This window comes from Eubalaena glacialis, chromosome 12 (assembly GCF_028564815.1).
Source record: "Eubalaena glacialis isolate mEubGla1 chromosome 12, mEubGla1.1.hap2.+ XY, whole genome shotgun sequence".
Taxonomy (NCBI): Eukaryota; Metazoa; Chordata; class Mammalia; order Artiodactyla; family Balaenidae; genus Eubalaena; species Eubalaena glacialis.
Window position 1 is genome coordinate 31,632,696 of NC_083727.1, and position 22,964 is coordinate 31,655,659.

The 22,964-nt window shown below is 38.0% G+C and overlaps 1 protein-coding gene across 1 annotated transcript in view; it reads right to left on the bottom strand.

The window, feature by feature from the left end:
* The window catches only part of ENPP3 (ectonucleotide pyrophosphatase/phosphodiesterase 3), an 88,496-nt gene that overhangs the window by 64,407 nt on the left and 1,125 nt on the right, over window positions 1–22,964 (bottom strand). The gene's annotated exons all lie outside the window — the stretch shown is intronic.

Here is a 22,964-nt window from a genome sequence, read left to right on the forward strand (position 1 = left end):
TTTTATATGAAGACTCAAAATTAGCCCAAGGGTCAGTGACCTTCCAGCAGGTATTCATTCAGTGGAGAGGATGGAGAGGGAAAAGTAAACATAAACAGTTATTAAATAACATCATTAGCACTTTTTCCCTTATTATGATGCTCAAGAGCCACAGGTGACTAAGGCTACTAATGCTACAAAGCAACAAAGCACTGGGAAACTTTCCTATGGTAAACCTCATATGTCATAGATTTACATTTCGGCTATATCTCAGTTTACATCTTATTTTTGGTCCTTTGGCCATTCAAACTTGCTGGAAAAACAGAAAACATCTAGCTGTCCTTAGGATACTTTAAAACTTTGTAATGTTAAATTTTCATGTCTATTTCTTAATGATTTTGTACTTGTTCCATATATTTATGACTTGCTCTCCACATTATTCTGTAATCTCCTCAAGGGTAAAAACGTTCATTTTTAATCTTGTATAATCATTGACTCTTAAGTATGTAATTCTGAATAAGCTTCTTGATATTAAGGTGCAAATATATCTTAAACTATCTTATGCTATCTACAAAGTGGAGAGGGGAGTGCTTTGGACTCCAGAAATCACTGAGAAACCAACATTTGGCTTTAGCTTGGCTGAAAAAAGAATGCTAGAAACACAATAGATACATAAAAAATTTTTAAATAAAACTTTTACTAAAATTTAGAAAAAATAGGGTAGCTTTGAAGCTACGATTTTAAACTATTGAGCTTCTGTTTACGTGTACTAACAACCCACTAAAAGGATACAACGAAGGGAAATAAACGATGAACAGACTTTGCTCCCCAGGAGTTGATAATTCCCTGAATTAATAAGGTAGGATAAATATAGTAAATGGCATAAGAGCTAAAAAAGAATGCCAAAGTTCCCAGAATAATGAATAAATAGAATATCTTGAGAGTTTCCTTTGTTATAGTCACTGAGCTCAATACTTATACACACTGTTTCATTTACTCCTCCAAACAATGCTTGCGTGACAGAGAGAATGGCAATGACATTAAGAAAAGTAGGGAATTTAGGAGAAAACTGCAGCGGTATAGGTGTGAGAAAACTATGCAAATGGTTTTGGCTACAAGGAAGGTGCTGGATGAGGAGCCAGCAAGCAGGCACTTGGAATCGTGTGATAGAAACTCAGCAAGAGGTCAGAACTAGTGGCTGACTTGGAATTCTTGGTGGAGAATATGCTCTTAAAACCATTAAAAAAGGTGAGATTTCCTAAAGAAAAGATCTTTAGTTAGGGTTTGGTGAAACACAAAATGAGAAGAAAGATAAATCAGCCAATAAAGCAGATAAGGAGAAAAGTGATAAAAATGGGAATGTCAATGCCATCATGAAAGCAAGGGGAGAGAAGAATTCGAAATGAGAAATTACTCCACAATATCTGTGTATTATTGTTAGGAGACTCAGCAGGAGAAGGACAGGGGAGAAGGGCTGACTTTTGAGGAGGTGACTTGAGTACAGTAAAAACAAAGCTAGAGAACAAAACATGGTTGGGTGGTGAGAAAATTGAGACAATGGCTAGAGCTGAAAGTTTGATGGTAAAAGGAAAAGAGACTGTAATCAAGTCAAGGAAAGTTTTTTATTTTTGTTTTTGTTTTGTTATTGTTGTTGTTGTTTTAGGACAGGGAAGATCTTACCATATAAGGGAACAAGAAAGAGAAAATAGGAAAAAGAGACCATCTCTAGGAGTGAAGTAAAATAGGATAAAATCAAGAGTCCAACAAAGAATATAAGACACGGTGATTTTAATTCCTCACTCTCTTGTCTTAAAATATTCATGCAAAAAAATTAAAAAAGGTGACTTGGGAGATAAATATAATTATAATCATTGTAAAATCAGTGCTGCTAAGTGTTCTGCCACAGATCCCAACCTTTTAGATTGATCAAATATTAACTTGTTGTTACTCAAATTTCTTATTTGCAAAATGTCATTCACTTTGCTTTAGAGTTGTCATAAGGGATAAAACTGAACACAATCACTTAAAACTTTACATTTAAATAGCAACACAAACAAATACAATCAGGAAGTCATACCCCTACCATTTGTCACAAAGCTACAGAGACGAAAATGTTAAAATGTACTTACAATACAAATTATTTTGTATTTCTTAACAGTGTTTCTCATAACAGGTTCTTCCGTTGATAAACTCAGCATAGAATCCATTGTTCTGTTAGCTGTATAAACCTGTTCTACTAGAAAATGGTAGAACTCCTTCCTTTTTCTAGTCTGGCAAAGAGAAACTGTATGAATTACGTGGCTGTGACTGACTTTTAAATGTTTGGGAAGAGCACAGCTCTTTAGTGATTGGGCAATCAAGAGAGAGGAAAAAAGTAAGAACAATAGTGTCGAGAGATGAAAGTTCATTTCTAGTACATTGTAGACAACTGTTCTTTCTCTCCTTATAGTTTCTACTAAATACTAATCAAAATATATGTAACAAGAATAATACAATAATCAAATTTTAATACAATGATCATTGATTTTCTTTAAAAATAAACCAAAACACCTTGTTACCAAAATTCTAGAAAGTTTCTACATTTATATAAACTTCCTGTCACTGTTGAAAACTAACATATTAACCATGTGCTTTAACCATATAAAAACTCCAACTCTGCTAAATCTGTATAAAGTATTAATCATGTGATAATTATGACTTGCATTTTAGAGCATTCACAATTTGACATGTCTTCACATGCATTAACTCATGTCAAACATAACAGAATCCCTTACAAACATTGTATCCCTATTTTGTAAGATGAGTAAAGTAAGGCTCTGATTATTTAAATTATGTGACTTACTTGTCCCAAGTCACATTTACTAGATGCCAGAAGTGGAACTGGAACCCAAGTCTTCTATAGTCCCAAATCCAAGGTAATTTTCACTGACCAATTAAACGTGATCCTTTCTTATTTACATAGACGAGAATGGTCTCATGATACATATATTTCATGCTGAGAGGAGGTTACTGATTTCTGATGAAAGAAGCTAAATTAGTAGCAGTGTGGCCAAAGAGAGTTCTAATAAATGGTGGGTTTTACACATTTCTATTTTAAAAGGCCCTAAGGCAATAATTCTCTAAGTGTGATTCCATGGAACTGATAAATGAAATATTTTCTGCCATGTCAGTAAACAAAGGGTGTCACAGTCATCAACGATTGCAACCCTCCAACATAAGCCGGTGAGCCCTGAGGAAACCCAGGGCTGAAAAGAATATCTGCCATCTAGCAGCCATCAGACTGCAGCCACTTCCTGCGGTGAGCCCTGAGGAAACTCAGGATATGAAAACACAGGATACTGGCCCCCAGACAGCTGAGGTGCATATCAAAGGAATGATTTCAGTGAGCCCAGACTCTTGCATCTTGTCCCATACATAGAAAAGCGCTAAGTTCCTTAACTTGAGATATCTGGTTTTCTTTAATTAACAGTAATTTTTTGACGTTCAGACTACCTGCCCTTTGTTACAAAACTTCTATATAAACTGGCTCCCTGCCTTGCCTCTTCGGAGCAGTTTCTCAGAAGCATCTGAAACGCCGTCTCCCAGGCCGCAGTTCTCATTTTGCCCCAAATAAAACTTAACTCGCAACTCTCACGTTGTACATTTTTTTTAAGTCAACAGAACATTAGTCCTATGATAACCTCCTTTATTTAATCAAATAAAGCTTGAAAACTCTCTTTTAGTGTAAAGGTTATAAAAATCCTGTAGACTGCAGTACATTCTTTGGAAACCACTATTCAAATTATTCCAACCCTAAAGACCATGAAAAGAAATAGGAAATGAATCTATCCTAATATACAATGACATAAATATTAAGAATATTTCTGAAAATTGTAGCTAAATCCCTTTTTCTGTTATTGAAGTGCACTCCCTTCATGAAAAAATCTGCAGCATAAAAGCCATGTTTCCTTTCGTGGCTTTGAGGATTTGTGCTATTCTTTCCCATCACTTTCTCCATCCACTATGCCCCCCACTTCACCAATTCCACCTACAGACCTACTAGTGGAAGCATCTGCATTTGTTGCGGTAACAGAAGGAATTAAGTTTTAGAGAAAATCTAATTCACGGTCTTGCAGACTTCTTTCCGTGGACCACAATGAACTACCAGGTCTTTAAAAGTTCAGAAATGAACAAAAACATATTTGAATACCTTTGGCAAATGGTTCTTTGTACCGGGTAAACTTAGAAGCACCCAAAGTAGTTTTTTAATTTTAAGTTTTTAAATTCTGAAGCCCAGGCTCCACATTGATTGAATTAGAATCTTCTGGACTTTTGACAAAGGCAGCAGTATTTTTAAGTATCCTTCCACGTGATTTTTTTAATGTAGCCAAGATCAATCTGAGGCAGGAGATAGATGGGCTCCAGGCTAGGCATTTACAACTGGCCTCCTGTTTACATTTCATGGGGCAGCAAAAAGTGGGCTTCAGGCCAGACACTTACAAGTAGCCTCCTGTTTGCATTGCCTGAGACAGGAGATAGGTAGGCTCCAGGTTAGGCATTTACAATCAGCCTCCTGTTTACTCTGAAATGGAAGTAACAACAGAAACAGGGTAAATAGCCAGGCTTTGTCTCCTGTGGACACCTTAAGATACCAGTCACGGGAGCGAAACCCTGTTTGAGTAAAGGCTCAAGAGGTAACATATTTCCCCTCCTTGGGGCAAGGGAGACACTACACATGCAAAGAAAGGCTCTTTGGGGGTCAAAAGTCAGGGGATGCTGGGCCATAATGTCCTGCTTTTTTCTTCCCAGATACCTTTGCATTGAAATCCATCTTGGCTGAGGGGTGCGCGTGCACCTAGGGGAGGGTCCTGAGACAAATTAGCCAAGGGGACAAAACAAGACGATTGGCCAGAAGGAAGACAAAGACTGGAAGAACTGACCTATATAAATGACTTAACCGCCTTTTACAGGGCTCCTCCTCATTGGGGGGACGCCCGTACCCTTTCTCTCCTGGTGTGTATCTCTGCCTTGCTTCTGTCTTAACTAAACAAACTGTCTCTCTGTGTGCTCTCTCACTTGTTGTTATGCTGTGTCTCTAATAATAAACTTTGTACCTGGTTTTAAAGTTTTTGCCTCCTTGAGAAATGCATTTTTCAATGGGGGCAAGAGCCAGGGAAAATTTGTTTCTAGCCTCTACCCCTTGCTGGTCTAGTGGCTAGGATTCCTGGTTTTCATCCAGGCTACCCAGGTTCAACTCCTGGGCAGGGAACTAAGATCTCTCTTCAAGCCACCACTCACTGCTGCCTCTCTGAAATCAAGTCTAAACACTTGCTTTGAGTCCTGTATGCACTTTTGGATTCTCTTCTGCAAACTTTCACTGTGGATTCTAATCAAAATGGATGATTGTACAGATAAAGCTAGAGGACCCAAGGGACTTGATCATCTGCCCAGATCACCTTGGTGAGCGATCTCTCAGAAACGAGATTCTGCCACGTCTTCAGGCTCCCAATGCAGAGTATTTTGTTGTTATTGTTGTGTTATGACATACTGATTTTGTAAAAGATAGATTAAGTCTACATTGCAATTTGCCTCAAAATTAGGAGATTCCTAGGACCTACGGCTTTTGTGTACTCATCTGACTTAAGCCTTCAGTTTTTCTTGGTTTCTGGGTTCTAATTGCCTATTTGCACTTAGGACAATCTATCTAGTCTCCTTGAGTCTGGTTCACAGTGCTCCTAGCTTTATCTACCTCTCTGTGGTGGTTTGTTTTGTATGTCAACTTGGCTACGTTATCGTAACCAGTTGTTTAATCTCCCACACTGTCAGAACACCCCTCCTCTCTTCTTCCACACTTGTTCCCCAACCCCCTTCAACCTTGAGAACACAAGAAAACGTTAGGTAAGGAAGTCAGGAGGCCTCTGATAAAGTCTTATGTCTGTTACAAGTTAATTGACTCTTGACATTAGATTCTTCATTTTCAAAGTGATCTCAGATTATCTCCATGCTAATAAATGTTGGATATTATAATGGAGAAATATCTTAATCCTTCAGCTCCTGAGGGTAGAGAATCTACCTGGGACATGTACAGGTATGTACAGTAGAGATGTTGGCATTGCCCAGTCTCTAGTCATATTTTCTGCTATAACAATTCCCCTGAGTCCTAAGCTCCAACCTCTTTTGAGTTTTTCAAGTCTTAGAAACTTCTTAACAGTTCTCCTAAACATTGGACACCAGGCAAATGCACAGCTTCCAGGCAATTTAGACTTTGGACTAGACTGCCTGTGTCATCTGAACCTGCGCTTTCTAAGTTACTCCAACCTCTTTTGAGTTTTTCAAGTCTTAGAAACTTCTTAACAGTTCTCCTAAACATTGGACACCAGGCAAATGCACAGCTTCCAGGCAATTTAGACTTTGGACTAGACTGCCTGTGTCATCTGAACCTGCGCTTTCTAAGTTACTTGAACCTTGGAAGCCTCACAATTCTTCTTCCCTTCAGTTTTAGAACAATCTCCACCTTCTGGGTTCTGAAAGCTTCACTCTGCATATTCTAATGCTTAGAACACTTGGGCTCTGAAAGGCAGCTATCATTACATCCCCCACCCATCATGAATATTTTTTACATTCTACAAGGTCCCCCTGTCCACAGATTTCTGGGAATTTTCTAAAATCACAGAAAGCCCACTTGTTAATGTCTCGGGAAAACCCCAAGGGCCTGCCAACATCAACTTCCTTAGGTCTTATAGAACTGCCCTTCCTGGTTCTCCCACTCGAGCTTGAGTGGTAGTTGGACAAGCCAGACTGGGAAAGTTCAGAGAAACTAGATACTCTGAGGGTGGTGGAGGTGAAGTAGATACTAGGCTCAGGTCCAGCAGAAAAAGTCCAGGGAGACATCAAGTAACATAAGAGCAGGGATGCGTGGGCAGGTGGCCAACTTCAAGGAGGGCTTATTACGAAAAAGGCTAACCAGATAGGTAGGTGGTATAGAAAGCACAGATGCTAGCCCTTGGCAAGTGGAGATCCAATATTGGAGCTGAATCTAGACCAAGATGTCCAGGTGGGACTGGTGTTAGCAATGCCAAACCAGGGCCAAGAGGCAGCAGTATATAGGAAGGAACAAGGCAAAATCTCACCATGGACTATAGGACCCTGGCTCTTGGAACTGAAATACTAATAAAGTGACTGGGTTACTAGACATCCAAACAATGATTAATAAAGTAGAATCAATGCTTGTGGACTGATATCAGTATTTTGCATACCTAAGTGTATGAAAGAACACTTTTCAAGATGAAATACATAAAATCTCATTACCAGTCAGCACAGATGAATATTGAAGACAGGCAACAGTAGTTTTGAACCTCAATTAAACAAAATGTTATCCCCCAACCTCAGGGGAAAAAAAGCTCTATTATTTTATTTTTAATTTTATCAATAAAAATTTGTGAAATTTGTTTCCTTTTACTATATAAGTACACACATTTTAAATTTCATACACATACCTACATAGTATCTTTGGTTATGCATCTTGGCCCACAAAGCTTAAAATATTCACTAACTGACCCTCTGCAGTTTTGGAGGCTGGCACTAATGTACTTAACCAGAGAAACCCACCCCAGCTCATCACGTGAACCATTGATTACTACCTCTGATGACTCAAAAAGTCAGAAACCTGATTTGATGCCTCCAGTTGTGGCAATTGTCTTCTACAGAACAGTCAACTTTTCTAAGGTTGTGTCTGGGGTCTGGAGAACTACTCTTTCTTTGCCTCAAGTGCAGATCTGCCCTACTAGTGTTAGAATTCTAGTGGTCCACTCTTGTTCATTTCAAAACTCAGAAATAATTTTATTTCCAAAAAATGTCCAAGCTTTCCTAGGCTCTTGCTGTTTTTAGTGTTTTCAAGGGAGTGTCATTCATGACACAATTTCTCTCCAGAAGAGACATCCCAAAACCAGAGTCCCGCCATGCTACCTGAGTTCACCAGTGTTTGGGAGACAGCAGCCCCACAAGTGTCAGTCCATGAAGATAAGGGCTGTGAGTTCACTCCACTTCTTTAAACCCTGACAGGCACTGGGCTATTTCCCCAAAACTTGGAATCCCTCTGGCATTCCAGCTCTGTTGAGACAGGGGCTACATTAGTTTAGGCTTGCCATTTTGTTCCATTTTATCTAGCGCAATGGCTGGCACCTAGAAAACATTCAATGAACATTTGCTGAAATTATTTAATGGTTTCAGAAATGACCTTGGAGGTTTAAGTCATAAATGTCTAGTGAAACAAATTGTTATAAATTATGACAACCTTACAGGTATGTGATCCAAATCTTTCTCTACATCCAGCATTTCAGAAATAGCTATTACCTCAAAGGAAGCCTCACCCATGAAATAATGCCACATTGGGTGCTTTTATTCAATGCAGAGTAACAATAATAACTGAGAACCACCAAGCCCCAGATTTTATGCCAGGTGTTAGGAGATGCAAGAATGTTCCAGTCTGGTAGAAGACTTCAGTCTGGTAGAAGAAACAGACATGTTAAACCATAATATAATGTGAGATGTGCTATACTAGTAGTATTAATGAAATACCAGGAGGATAGAAGAGGAAATAATCAACTTTTTTCAGGGGATTCAGAAAGGTACCTATATTAGTTTGCTAGGGCTGCCATAACAAGGTACCCCAGACTAGGTGGTGTAAACAGCAGAAATGTATTCTCTCATAATTTTGGAGGCTAGAAGTTTAAGATCAAGTTGTCAGCAGAGTTACATTTTTCTAAAGCCTCTATCCTTGACTTGCAGATGGCTGTCTTCACACAGTGGTCTCCCTGTGTGTGTACTTCCCTGATGTCTTTGTGTCATAATCTTCTCTTCTCATAAGGACACCAACCATCTTGGATTAGGACCCACCCTAATGACTTTATTTTAACTTAATTACCTCTTTAAAGACCCTATTCCAAAAACAGTCACATCCTAAGGTACAGAGGATTAGGACTTCAACATATGAATTTGGGGGAAACGAGTCAGCCCATAACAGTACCTTAAGAGGTAACATTTCTAATAAGCACTATGTGACTTAAAAAGTAACTCAAGCACTGTTGTTGAGTAGTGAAAACATGAGTCCCATCACCCGTGCCAATTGTACTTACAGCAGAAACTTTGCCAAGATTTCATGTGCTTACATGGATAGGCTTAAAGGGAAGGTCTGTGGAGCACTTGAAATTATTCACAAACTTTATGTGTATATATGTGTAGGTATATGCATAGGTATATGTATGTATTTGTTTTCTATATAGCTTACCTCAGAGTCTCAAAGGCAAGAGCTAAACCTTCTAAAAATAACACTTTTAAGGATACAATAGCATACCTACAGAAAACAAAATATGTTTAACCTGAATATAATCATGAGAAATGAGACAAACCCAAATCGAGGGACATTCTGCAAAACAACTGCCCTGGAATCTTCAAAAATGTCAATTTTATGAAAAGTGGGGGAAAGAATGGGTTAGTGAACTCTTTCAGTTAAAGGAGATCACAAAAACCTAACAACTAAATGCAATGCAAGACCCTTGTTTGGCTCCTGGATGGGAGAAAAAAAAATATGTGAAGGACATTATTGGGACAGTTGAGGAACTGTGAGCATGGATGTATTTTAGATAATAGTATTATATTGATGTTAAATTTCCTGAGTGTGCTATGTGTACTGTGGTTATGAAAGTCAGGTCCCACATGCATGACTTTCAGAAAGCACACAATGAAGTATTTAGGAGTGAATTATGACATCTATAAATAATTCTCACATAGTTCATATAAAGATAATAGATTGATAGAGAGAAGATGAGGGACAGAGAGGAGAGAGAGAGACAGGAAGAGACAGAGAGAAATAGCAAATGTGGTAAAATATTTAAAATAACATGTGATGATTGCAAAATTCCTGCCATTTTTCTCTAGGTTTAAATTTTCACAAAATAAAAAGTTGGGGGGAAAAGAAATAGTCTTTCTGAGGAAATTAATGGAGGATATGATCTCTTCCATCTTCAAACAGGAGAGTAAATTGAGAGAGAGGAAGACATGAAACTGAGCAAACAGAAGATGCATGTAAGAGAGAACAAAAGAGAATCTCCAGGACACTAGCCAGGATAGTAGCCAGGAGGCAAGCTTAGAGAGTAGCCAATCCAGACTGGCAGAGGAGGACAGAAGTTCCAGGAGGGATGTCTGCAAGAGGAAGATAAAATTGGTATATACTTTATGTGTCTGAACTTCCTGAGAAGAGACTAATATCTCAGATGGAGGTTTCTGGATGAATTAGTCATAGGCACATCCCAAACTAAGCAAAGAAAAAACATGGCACAAATGATTAACCCCTAAAACAAAACAAAAAGTTGTACAGAAAAGGAAAATATAATCACAATGCACCGTATTGCATTGTGTAAATAATAAAGTGTAAATAATAGCTGTAGAGTCAGAACAATATAAACAGTCTGCAATCTAACCAATAAATTCTGATACATGAGTGGGATAGAGAAGGAGGAAATGTGAGAGGTATTCAGGAACACTAAATGTTCATCTGTCATAGTAAGTCAATACATAATACCTAGAACTGAAAGAGCAAGAAATGGTGGGATAAAGCATATTATTTAAAAAAAGAATTGAAAGTGGTTAATTCTGGGGCATGGGAGTTGAAGGTGGGGAGGAGTTTGGTTGGAATGGATATACTTTAAATATGAGGTTTGGAGAATTAGTCATCTTTTTATTGAAGTATTATTGATGTACAATATTATATAAGAATTAGTCATCTTTTAACATTTACATATATTACTTTGAAAAATTATAATACCAAAAAGAAATTAACAATTATAGTAATAGTATTATCAATTGATTTCACAGTGAATAACCAAAAACTAAAGCTTTAAACTCTGGACAGCACATGATCACTACTGGTCTGAGTTAAAGTACTATTTCCATCAAAGTTTCTATAAAGAAATAAAATGACCCAGGACAGTGAGGTTTTTACATGACTGAATCGATTATAAAAATCAGAGTTCTTCAGTCTGTAAAATCTATGTGGTATGATTAAAAGAATAATAAATTTGGAGTCAAAAAGCATTTTGTGGCAAAAGAAAGAAGAAATGAAAAGGTTCGAACTGAAGAAATTGAAATGTGAGTCTGTTGAAAATGAAACGCCAAGGTTGGATTTAGAGGCAGAGAGTAACATGATAAAAGATGTACTTTAGGAACATTTTCCCGGTTCTAGAGAATGGAATGGACCGGAGTGGGGAGAGATGAAGGCAGAGGGGCCAGGTAGGTGTAGTTGTCACAGTCCCGTGAGAGGTCACAAGTCAGATGAGGGCTGTGGAAAAGGATAATACATGTTCGGTTTGAGAAATATGAAGCCTGAGCTTGGAGAATGAGTCTAAACCCAGGTGACCCAGAGAAGAGTGGGGCCTGAGCAGAGAGAGGGGCATCAGGATGGGAGGCTAGTTTTCTGGAAAGCTGACAAGTAGGTTTTGGACCTAATGAGGCGGAGGTATTTATAGAACACACATCTTGAATTATTCAGCATCAAAAGTAAAGAGAATATCTTTTAGGAAAGAAGTGTAAAAATGCCTCTATTGTATTTTTTAAAGTAGTACTTTATAAGGTTTTTGTTTTTTGTTGTTTTTTTTAATTAATTAATTTATTTTTGGCTGTGTTGGGTCTTCATTTCTGTGCGAGGGCTTTCTCTAGTTGCGGCGAGCGGGGGCCACTCTTCATCGCGGTGCTCGGGCCTCTCACTATCGCGGCCTCTCTTGTTGCGGAGCACAGGCTCCGTAGTTGTGGCTCACGGGCCCAGTTGCTCCGCGGCATGTGGGATCCTCCCAGACCAGGGCTTGAACCTGTGTCCCCTGCATTGGCAGGCAGATTCTCAACCACTGCGCCACCAGGGAAGCCCTAAAGTAGTACTTTATAATAAATAGTATAACACATCCAATAATCTCTCCCATCCCTCTCAGGTAGCCCATGTTGATACTTAGGCATTTATATAAGTTTTCTGTGGTTGCTATAGCAAATTACCACAAACAATGGCTCAAAACACCACAAATTTATTATTTTACAGTCCTGCTGGTTTAAAGTTCCATCCAGATCTCACTGGGCTAAAATCAAGATGTCAGATGGGCTGAGTTCCTTTCCGGAGCCTCTTGGGGAGAATCTGTTTTATTGCCTTTTCCAGCTTCTAGGAGCCACCTACATTCCCTGTGACTCCCTTCCTCCATCTTCTAGGCTAGAAAACTTGCATCTTTCTCACCATTCTTCCTTAGTCATATCTCCTTCTGACTCTCCTCTTCAGCCTCCCTCTTCCACTGCTAAAGGCCCTGCGAATTACGTTGGACCTACCCAGATAATCCAGGATAATCTCCTTATTTTAGGGGCAGCGGATTAGCAATCTTCATTCCATCTGCAAATTTAATTCCCCTTTGCTATGTAATCTAACATATTTTCAAATTCTGGGAATTAGGACATGGACATCTTTGGGGGGAGCCATTATTCTGCTTACCATAGGCAAAAATACTTTTATGCTTTTGATGAAATAAAATTTCTATTTTAAGGCAGGACAAGAAAAATTAAACATAAAATTCTCTGTGTTTGGGCCTCCTCCCTCCCTAACGTGCTGTGTGCACCTGCATTGCACATCAACCAGAGCTCCTCAAAGATGGGAGAGCCTGTTCAACTGTAAAGATCAATTTTTTTCTTTCTTCTGATGCTAGCAATGTAACTTCTTAAAGAATAGCATGGGGTCATGGTGACTTCCTGCTCACTTTGTACGTGCTTACCTGGACTATGCACCCTTGGTGCACTTTATGTAAAATATTATTATGTCATTTGATGTATGATCCTTTGCCTTGAAAATGTACATGGCTGTGCCTTCGACTTCTAACAGGCAGAAAGTTCTCAGAGCTGCCCAGGTTATAATCCTCAGTTCGGCTCAAATAAAATTCCCTTTTTTTCTTCTTAACTTGACAGTTAATTGAATTTTTGTCGACATTTTCTTGGCGTAGTCGGCAGGATATCAAACCTGGCGTCTACCTTGAACCAGTGCTTGGTACCAGCATAGGCCCTTTGAGCCCCACCTGTTTACTGGTATTCCTCAGGTGCTTTGGTGAGTTCTCGTGATATCCAGACATCATTGCTTTAAATGTCTTGAATTTTATTTCAGCTGTTTTTCTTGGGATTTGGAGTCCTAAGAGTATACCAGTACATTTCCTAGGTAGGGACCTAGGGGGAATTTTGGAGTAAACTGGCTGGCTGTCCTTTTTTAAAAGTTGCCTTAAATTGGAAAGATATGTATATATGGTCTGAACAAACTGTTTGCTAGTGAAATCAGAGACTGAGCCTGGTCAAGTCTGAAGAAAAAGAGACATCTGCTCCTTCTGGCCACAACACGTGTAGTGTCTGAGGGTCAATCCTCCTGCCAGGTCGTGGTCCCACAGAGGATCCCACTACAATCACTAAGTAAATCCTGCTCGCCAGGTTGCATAATAAAGGCTAATCGCCTAGTGCCCTGAGTAGTTTTAGACCATTGGAGGGAGAAACTGAGACTCATAAGAGAGTTGAACTGACCCAGGCTCCGTGGGGTGCTAGACTCAGAAACAGCACACATCCGATCCAACTCACTGTCCTCAGAAATTGTTCAGATCATATCTAAATTAGGCCATGAAACAATAATGGGAAACTGTGCCTCAAAGGCCAAACGGCTCCTGGATGGGCAGCCACTCACTGGAACTCTGGCTGGCTTCATATACAATTGGAACAAAGCCAATGCTTGCAAGCACTTAACGCTTAAATGGTCAGGATGGAGCTCTTCTGACATTCTAGAGAAAGCCAGCTTCATAAAACACCTGTTCAAAATTCTGACCCCAGGAGAATAAAAGTATTCCTAGGAGAAACCTTGACGTTATAACTCTTATTATGTCCTTGAAATGTAAACACAGCCCACAACACCTGAGAGTACAGCGTTAGCTCAGTTAGTAGAACTTAAAACTGAAAGGAAGAAAAAAAAGGAAAAGAGGCTTTTTAAAACTCAAGCAGAAAAATTATGAGATATCTGTCTGTGTTTGTCTTGATGTATGCTTGTCTGTGTGTATGTTATAAACATATGTCCCTACCTCCAGATGGTGTTATCAAAATTAATTTGTAAAAGAACTCTATTTAACTGACTTGAAGATAAGTGCTAAAAAATCAAATATTTCTAGATGTAACTTAAATTAGCCCAAATTTGTAAAGGATCACATGATCTAGGATTAATCTTTAATGAATAAAAACAAGTTTAAATTGACGGTTTAATTAATTTAGACACGTCTTTAGAGTTATCAACATTAAGTATAATACTTTTGTTGTAACTACGCTTACTGAAAGTCAATAAGCTCATATTATCTATGCTACAAACTTTGTCAATGAGATAATTAATGGCCTGATTATATTTCATAAGTAATAAAATATAAATGGGATATAAGCTTTTGGTGAATTCTTTAAGAATAATATGTTTTATGGAATGTCTACCTAAAAACGGTTTCTCTGGATTTTTGGCAATCCGAAACTTTAGAGTTCTGCTAAATTAAATTAAATTATGGAAATTCATTGAATGTCTAGATCATTTTTAATAAGATAAAATACTGAAACATTAATTGTTAAAGAAGTCTATGTTTACCTACTTTTGACCTCTTATTACAGAGAAACTAAATGTTTGAAACTATTAATAAATATATTTTGTGCTTTTTAAAAGCATATATTTCTAGAAATATATATTTTTAGAAATCAATTTTAAAAAGAGAATCTTGAGAAAAGAGTTCTATGCATGGTCAAGACTAAGATTAGATTGAATTTAATTAAATAAGTGAATTTTAATATTAAAGGTGAAATGATGTAAAACTAGAATTTGTTTTTTTTTTCTCTGTCGAGAAGACAAAGTTTTCTTGAAATATTGATCTGCTTTTGATAACAGATTGTAAAGTTTCTTTACCAGTAACTCTCTGTACTTGCCTTTGAAATCTTATTGTCATTTTGGTTATGTGAATAAGTTTTGTTTCACACTGACTGACTTACAATCCTACTTGGCCAAAATGTTTAAAACCTTTTGATATCTCTGACAACCTTTCTGAAATCAAATTCATGAAGTTCTTTTGACCTCCAGCTAACTTTGGGATGCTTCAGAGGGTCCTTGAACATCCCAAAGAAATAAGTAAATATTATTAACATAAAGGTTCTAGAAATTATATGAAGCTCCTAACATTTGAAGTGTCCTGGTATGTTGTCAGTGTTAATTCTAGCTATTATCCTAAAATGTTGTATGTCACAGAAATTGCCAAATTTCCTTAATGACTGCATCATAATCAGGTCTTGAACAACGCTTTTTAAGTCTTTCATTTATAGACAGTTATTGTCTTACTCTGATGCTTTTACAAAAATGCTTATAGATGACTTGCTTTTATGCTCCAAAACGAAATTAGATTAGGTAGCAAAAGGACTTCCACTTTGTCTGAAGGTTATTTCAGAAAGGCTACTGAAGAAACAGGAATAGGGTCTCCTTTAAGTATTTATGTCCCACACCCAGTTGAGTCTCTTCTAAACTCTCACCACGTTCAGCACAATTCTGAAAGCCAACAAACTTCTTATGAAGTAATGTTGCTTTCTGCACCTCATACCACCTTGGTTTGATGTAATAACATTAATCTTGTAACTTTGCTTCCAGCATCACAGGAAGAAAACAACTATGACTGTGTTTTGTTGACAGATCATCTTCTTGCTCCCTGGAATGACTTACAATTAGCCCCACTGATAAGGCTGATCTAATTAGATTTACAGATGGTTCCTACTTAAGGGATGAGCAGGGACATTACAGAGCTGGAGGTGCAATCACATCCGTAGAGGATATAACTGAAAGCTTTTATTTATCAGAAAAAAAGTCAGCACAACAAGCCAAACGAATTGCCTTAACTCTAGCCTGTCAACTAGCTAAAGACCAGGTGACAAATATTTATAATGATGGTCGCTATTCTTTTGGAGTGGCACAAAACTTTGGAATGCTATGAAAACAATGAAGTTTTTAACCTCTTCAGGACAACCTGTAAAAACTAAAATAAAAGACAGGTTGCAGAGTTATTAACTGTTATACAATTGCCAAAACAGTTAGCAATTATCAAGACAACAGGGCATTCCAAATCTGACACTAGGGAAGCTAAAAGAAACAGCTTGCTGTTGCTGCAGCCCAACAAGCAGCTTTAAATATTCATCCTGTTCAGCCTCGAGAATGCTCTCCGTTAACCCTGCTAACCCAGTAAAAGGTTTCTTTCTACAGGCTCAAGAAATTGCCACTACAGAAGGGAAATGGACACGGCAACAAAAGGGGGGAATTTTGACCCCACCACGCATATATGGTTTAGACCTGATGAAACAAAACAAAACAAAACTTATAGTGTCTAGTGAAGCTGAATTGCCGTTACTCCAGCATGTATATTCTTTTTTTTTTTTTAAATAAATTTATTTACTTTTGGCTGTGTTGGGTCTTTCTTGCTGCACAAGGGGTTTCTCTAGTTGCGGCGAGCAGGGGCTACCCTCTTGGTTGCGGTGCGCAGGCTTCTCAATGTGGTGGCTTCTCTTTGCTGCGGAGCACGGGTTCTAGGCACGCGGCCTTCAGTAGCTGTGGCACGTGGGCTCAGTAGTTGTGCCTCGTGGGCTCTGGAGCGCAGGCTCAGTAGTTGTGGCACACGGGCTTAGTTGCTCCGTGGCATGTGGGATCTTCCTGGACCAGGGCTCAAACCCCTGTCCCCTGCATTGGCAGGCGGATTCTTAACCACTTCACCACCAGGGAAGCCTCCCCAGCATGTACATTCTTTAATCCATTGGGCGTCTGAGAAAATGGTTTTTTGGGAAAACAATAGTTTGGAAACTTTCACCCACAATGGTTCAAAGGAAATATATTACATTAATGACAGGGTCTTATTAAGACACTTTAAAAAAATTAGTAACTACCTTTACAGCAAACTCCCAAGAAATGAAAAGGATCATAAATTACAACCTAGAGATTTTGTTTATTGGAAAGGACATCAAATAAAAGATTCTTTGCAGCCACAATGGGAAGAACCTTATCAGGTATTAGTAACTAATCCATGCACAGCCAAACTGAAAGACATTAATTCATGGTTCACATCTCATTTTAAAAAGCCTCCTCCACCTGCATGGACTTTGACCCCTGTTTCTACACCTGGCTTCAACTAAGACAAGCATCACCAAGCTAGGGGGAGAAGAAGATGACAACAGTAGCAAACAACTGACCGGTCTATTCCCATCCTCCAAAGATTCTAAGCTGCTTCATCTCCATCCTCAGCATCTAGGGTTTCCAGCTTTCCATTAGAACTGCTATATCCTATTCCTTAAGGAGGTAGGTGCATCCCCTGATCCTCAAATCTGGCCCAGTATTTCTTCTAAACCAAATGTTTATTTTCTAAGAGACAGAAAGAAAACCAAATTTTCTTTCTGTCTCTTAGCTCACTCCATTATTTACAAGCCCAAAGTGATCATCGCATTAGCTGATGACTCAAACAACCCGTCCTGGCTTTCAGGGCTCTCCAATTCTGAGAGGTATTACCTTTGACTCACCCTCCAGGATGATTCAACTATTTGTCCTAAGACCAGCTCTAACAGCGATCCAAATATACTAGCCGTTTTTACAAAGACATCCTGGTTGATCTCACTTTGCCCAAGTCCTGCTGGTCACCTTTACCTCGATTTCTGCCTTAGCTTGTTTCCTGAACTTTTGACATATTTCCTGTTCTCAGCACCAAGCCTCCACTATGCAAAATTGCACTGATAAATCACACTGATGTGACCACTAGCATACTTCCTTAGGTACAGTTTTATGTTCACCCTTTTGCTCAATCAGCTGCTCCACATAATTTTTCTTTCTGCTAAAGCTTTGGTCATGTTTGAGGAACGCTAGGACAGCTCATACTGTATTTATTTCTAAAACTACCTATCTATTAAATCCATGAGTTCATATCAAAATACCCAATTTCAATCAAGCACTGTAGGATTCATCCTAGTTTTCTCTTTCCACATGTGTATTCCCCTTCTCCCACAATGTGAAACCAGACTTCCACTGAACTTACTATTTCTGCTTATTTGATAAACTCCCCTGTATGCAACCAGCCTCTCAACCTCACCACCATCCCCTCCCATGCTTGGATGCCCACGTCATGCCACTTAGGTGCCTACAAACTCTACTGAGCCACCCCCCCCCACCCCACCCCCATCCTGGAGGACAGAGCAAATAATCAAACCGAAAAGGATTATTCTCAAGCCTCAAAATCTATTGGAAATTGCCCAGCTAGATTTCAGAGTTGCTTGGAACTTGCGACCCCTTTATTCTTTTCAATTTTTCCCTTTTGGAATGGGAATGTATATCCTAGGCTTGTCCTATCATTGTGTTTTGGAAGCAGATAACTTGTCATCTGGTTTCACAGCCTCATAGCTGAAGGGGAATTTTGCCTCAGAATGCCTCACACCTGAAGCACCTATACCTGATTTAGAGGATATTTAGACGACAGTTTGGACTTGGAATTGATGCTGGAATGGTTAAGATTTGAGAGCTGTTGTAATGGGTTGAATGTATTTTGCATGCTAGAAGGACATACATTTGGGGGCCCAGAGGAAGGAGTTTTGAGGCTGAATTGTATGCCTCCAAATTCACATGTTGAAGATGTAATTTATTTGGACAGAGGGTCCAAATAAAGAGGTAATTAAGTTAAAATGAGGTCATAATGGTGGGCCCTAATCCAATATGACTGGTGTCATTATAAAAAGAGGAAATTAGCCACAGACATGCACAGAGGGAAGACCATGTGAAGACACAGGGAGAAGACAGCCGTCTGCAAGCCAAGGAGAAAGGCCTCTGAAGAAACCAACCAACTGATAAATTTATGAATCATAAATATTTCTTATATATTTATCAAAATAAATAATGATAATGGATTTTGACTTATTGAGTAAAATAGGAAACCTTGATCTCAAATTTCTAGCACCTTGATCTCAGACCTCTAACCTCCAGAATTGTGAGAAAGTACATTTCTATTGTTTAAGACAGCCAGTTTCTATTGTGATGGCAGCCTTAGCAAACTAATACACTCAGCCTAACTCTTGAAGCTACTCTGCAGCAGGAAATTTGAATTCTTTCATTTCAGGTTTTTAGAAGCTCTTACGTGGTAACAAGGGCATATTGTGTTGTATATACATATTACAAATGTTAGGGAACTAAGTATCTGCCAGGTCAAAGCCACGACAGGAGAATTATTAGCTCGTCACTTAGCAAGTGAACGACATGAGTTCAGCTGTACAAGGTATTCCACAGCCTTCAAAAAAAAAAAAAATTTAAAGGGCTTTTGGAGGCCTATGACTCCCAGCAGTTTTCTTCACTAGTTAAAGTTGATTATTCAAAACAAGGCATCTTTTGTTAGGAGTTGGCGATGATAGTGGCATATGAAAAAAAAAAAACAATCTCAATAAAATATTAGCAGATAGAATCCAGAAATATATAGAAAGGATAACATATCATGACCGAATAGTATGTATCCCATGGAAGCAAAGTTGGTTTAGCATTTTGATGGGGTTCAGGGCAGGCTGCCCCAAGATGTGCCACTCTGGCATGCTGAAAAGGCTCAGGAAGAACCTTTGAACTTCCCCCACTTATTGTCTAAAAGAATTTAAGATAGAAGACCTGTTTGAGGACAGAGTCAACACCATAGATACTATAGTAAAATATCAACTAGGTGTAGTAGACAGGGAGTAACCTACCAAGGCTAGTTAGATCAAAGTCCTGTCTGTGTTCCACTGTCTCTAGATGGCCCAGCAAACATATGCTTACCAAATATTAATTCTTTTCATCTTTCTGTGAATGCCTTACGTCCCTTTGAAGTCCCAGACCCCTACCTCCTTTTCTCCAGTCCAGAGTAATAAATATACCTTATCTTGCCTTACTGTCTTTGGAATTCTTTATGCTTATGAGGGTTCCCTGTATATATGTAATAAATTTGATTTTCTCCTGTTAATCTGCCTTATGTCATTTTAATTGCCATCCAAAAGAACTAAGAGGAAAAAGAGGGGGAAATTCCCTTCTCCCACAATTCAAAACCCCATCAATTAAACCCATCACATTAACAGAGTAAAACTGAAAAATCTCAATAGAGGCAGAGAAACATTTGACAAAATTCAATATCTATTCATGATAAAAACTTCCAGTAAACTAGGAATAGAAAAGAACTTCCTCAATATGACAAACAGCATCAATGAAATGATAATGAAAATCAGTGAAAAACCTACAGCTAGCATCAGACTTTATGAAAGCTGTTTTCCCCCTAAGATCAAGAACATGGCAAAGGTGTGTGTTCTCACCACTTCTATTCAACATTGTACTGCTGAAGGTCCTAGCCAATACAGTAAAGCATGAAACAGAAATAAAGGAAGAAGTAAGTTGGAAAGGAAGAAGTAAAACTGTCCTATTTACAGATGACCAGTTGTGGACATAGATGATTCTAAGGGTTCTATAAAAAACTACTAGAACTAAAAAGTGAATTGAGCAAGGTCACAGGATTAATGACCAATATCCAAAGATCAATTGTATTTCTATATGTTAGCAATAAACAACTGGAAAACAGAATTTTTAAAATGCTACTTGAAATACCATCCCCCCAAAACGCATATAAAATACATAAGATTAAATTTAACAGAAGATATGCAATATCTGCACACTGAAAACTACAAAAGATTGCTGAAAAAAATAAAAGAAGACTAAATAAATGGAGAGATCAACCCTGTTTGTGGACTAAAAGAGTTAATATTGCTTAGGTATCAATTATCTCCAAATTACACTATAGATTCAATTTAATCCCAATAAAAATCTCAGTATTTTTTTATCAAAATTGACAAGCTGATTTTAAAATTTATATGGACGTGCAAAGGATTTAGAATAACCAAAATAAGCTTAAAAAAATAAATTTGGAGAACTTAAGCTACCTTACTTCAAGACTTACTAATTAGCTACAGCAATTGGGACGATATGATATTGGCATAAGGATAGACAAATAGATCAAAAGAACAGAATAGAGAGTCTAAAAAGAGACCCAGACTAATACAAGGCAATGCAATGAAGAAAGAAGGGTAATTTCAACAAACGGTGATGGAACAAATGGATAAAACTAGAGGTATGATTCATCCTTTGGTAAAATTCCCTTCTATGAACATGTGAAACTACAAAACAAATTATCTGCTTCAAAATACACTGGTGAGACCAGCATTCCTATTCCAAAAGGAAGAAGTCAAAAAGAAGGGGTCACATGGGTCCCAAGCGAGTCTGAGACCTGGCAGGGAAAATTCCATTAGATTTTAAGGCTCAAGAATAATTCTCTTTAGTTTGAGGCTCTGTTCTCTAGGCCCATCAGGGTGGCAGCTGAGCAACTCAGCCCTAGGCAGCAGCCATGACTCCTCTGGAAACGAGGAGGAGAGAGCCCTGCCCCACCCTAACACATACACACACATGCACCACACCTACAAAAACTAATTCAAGATGAATCATGGATCTAAATATTTGAACTATATATCTACACTATCTATACAAACTATAAAACTTAGTTCTTAGAAGAAAACATTGGAGGATAGCTCCATGACCTTAGGGTAGACAAATATTTCATAGGCTACTTAAAACAATAACCATAAAATTTAAACATAATAAATTGGACTTCATCAAAATTAAAATTTTCTGCTAATCAAAGACATCATTTTAAAAATGAAAAAGCAAGCCAAAACAGAGAGAAAACGTTCACCATGCATGGATTTGATAATAGACTTGTATACAGAATATATAAGTACTCCTACAAATAAATGAGTATATAAGAAATCACCTGATTAATAGTAAGCAAAAGACTTAAACAGACCCTTCATGAGAGATATCTGAATAGCTTATAAGATACACATTTTTTAAAAAATCAACATCATTAGTCACTAGGAAAATCCACACCCATTGGAATGGCTAAAAGTAAAAAGACTGACAACACTAAATGCTGACAAGGACGTAGAACAATTAGAAACCACACAAATTTGTAGCATCAGAGTGTAAAAAGAGTAAAAACCATTTTGGAGAACTGTTTGCCAATTTCTTATAAAGTTAAGCATATACTTACCATATGACTCTAAAATTCTGCTCCTAGAAAAATATGTCTACAGAAAGACTTGTTTGAGAAAGTTCATAGCAACTTTATTTGTAGTAGTCAAAACTGAAAATGTAAATATCCATCAACAGGTGAACTGAAAAATAATCTGTGGTATATTCATACAATGGAATGATATACATGCTTAGATCTCAAAATACAAAGTTGTGTGAAAGAAGTTAGACACAAAAGAGTAAATACTGTGTGAACCCAATTATATAAACTTTGAGAACATGCAAACTAATTAATGATTACTTAAATTAAACCAGTGTTTGCCTCTGGGAGGGGGATTGGCTGCAAAAGGACTCTAAGAACTTTCTGGGAAGATAAGAATATTCTATATCTTGCCTGAGGTAGTAGTTAAACAAGTGTCAACATTTGTCAAAATTCATGGAGCTGGATATTTAAAATATGCATTTCACTGTATACAAATTATACATCAATTTAAAAAAATGGCTTGGGGGAAACACATGAAGAAGGTCTAGAAATGGATGGTCAACTTTTATTCAATGAATAGAGCATCAGCAAGCATAATATAAAAATTAATTTGTATTTGGTTATGACAAATAATTCTTACCCGACCATTTTACCTACTTAATTGTACAAGCCCTGGCCAACATCAAGAGTAGCTGGCATTTGCTGAGAATATACCGATTTCTCTGAAGAACCTAGGCGCAGGACAGGAATAAAGACGCAGACATAGAGAATGGACTTGAGGACACAGGGAGGGAGAAGGGTAAGCTGGCACAAAGTGAGAGAGTGGCATGGACTTATATATACTACCAAACG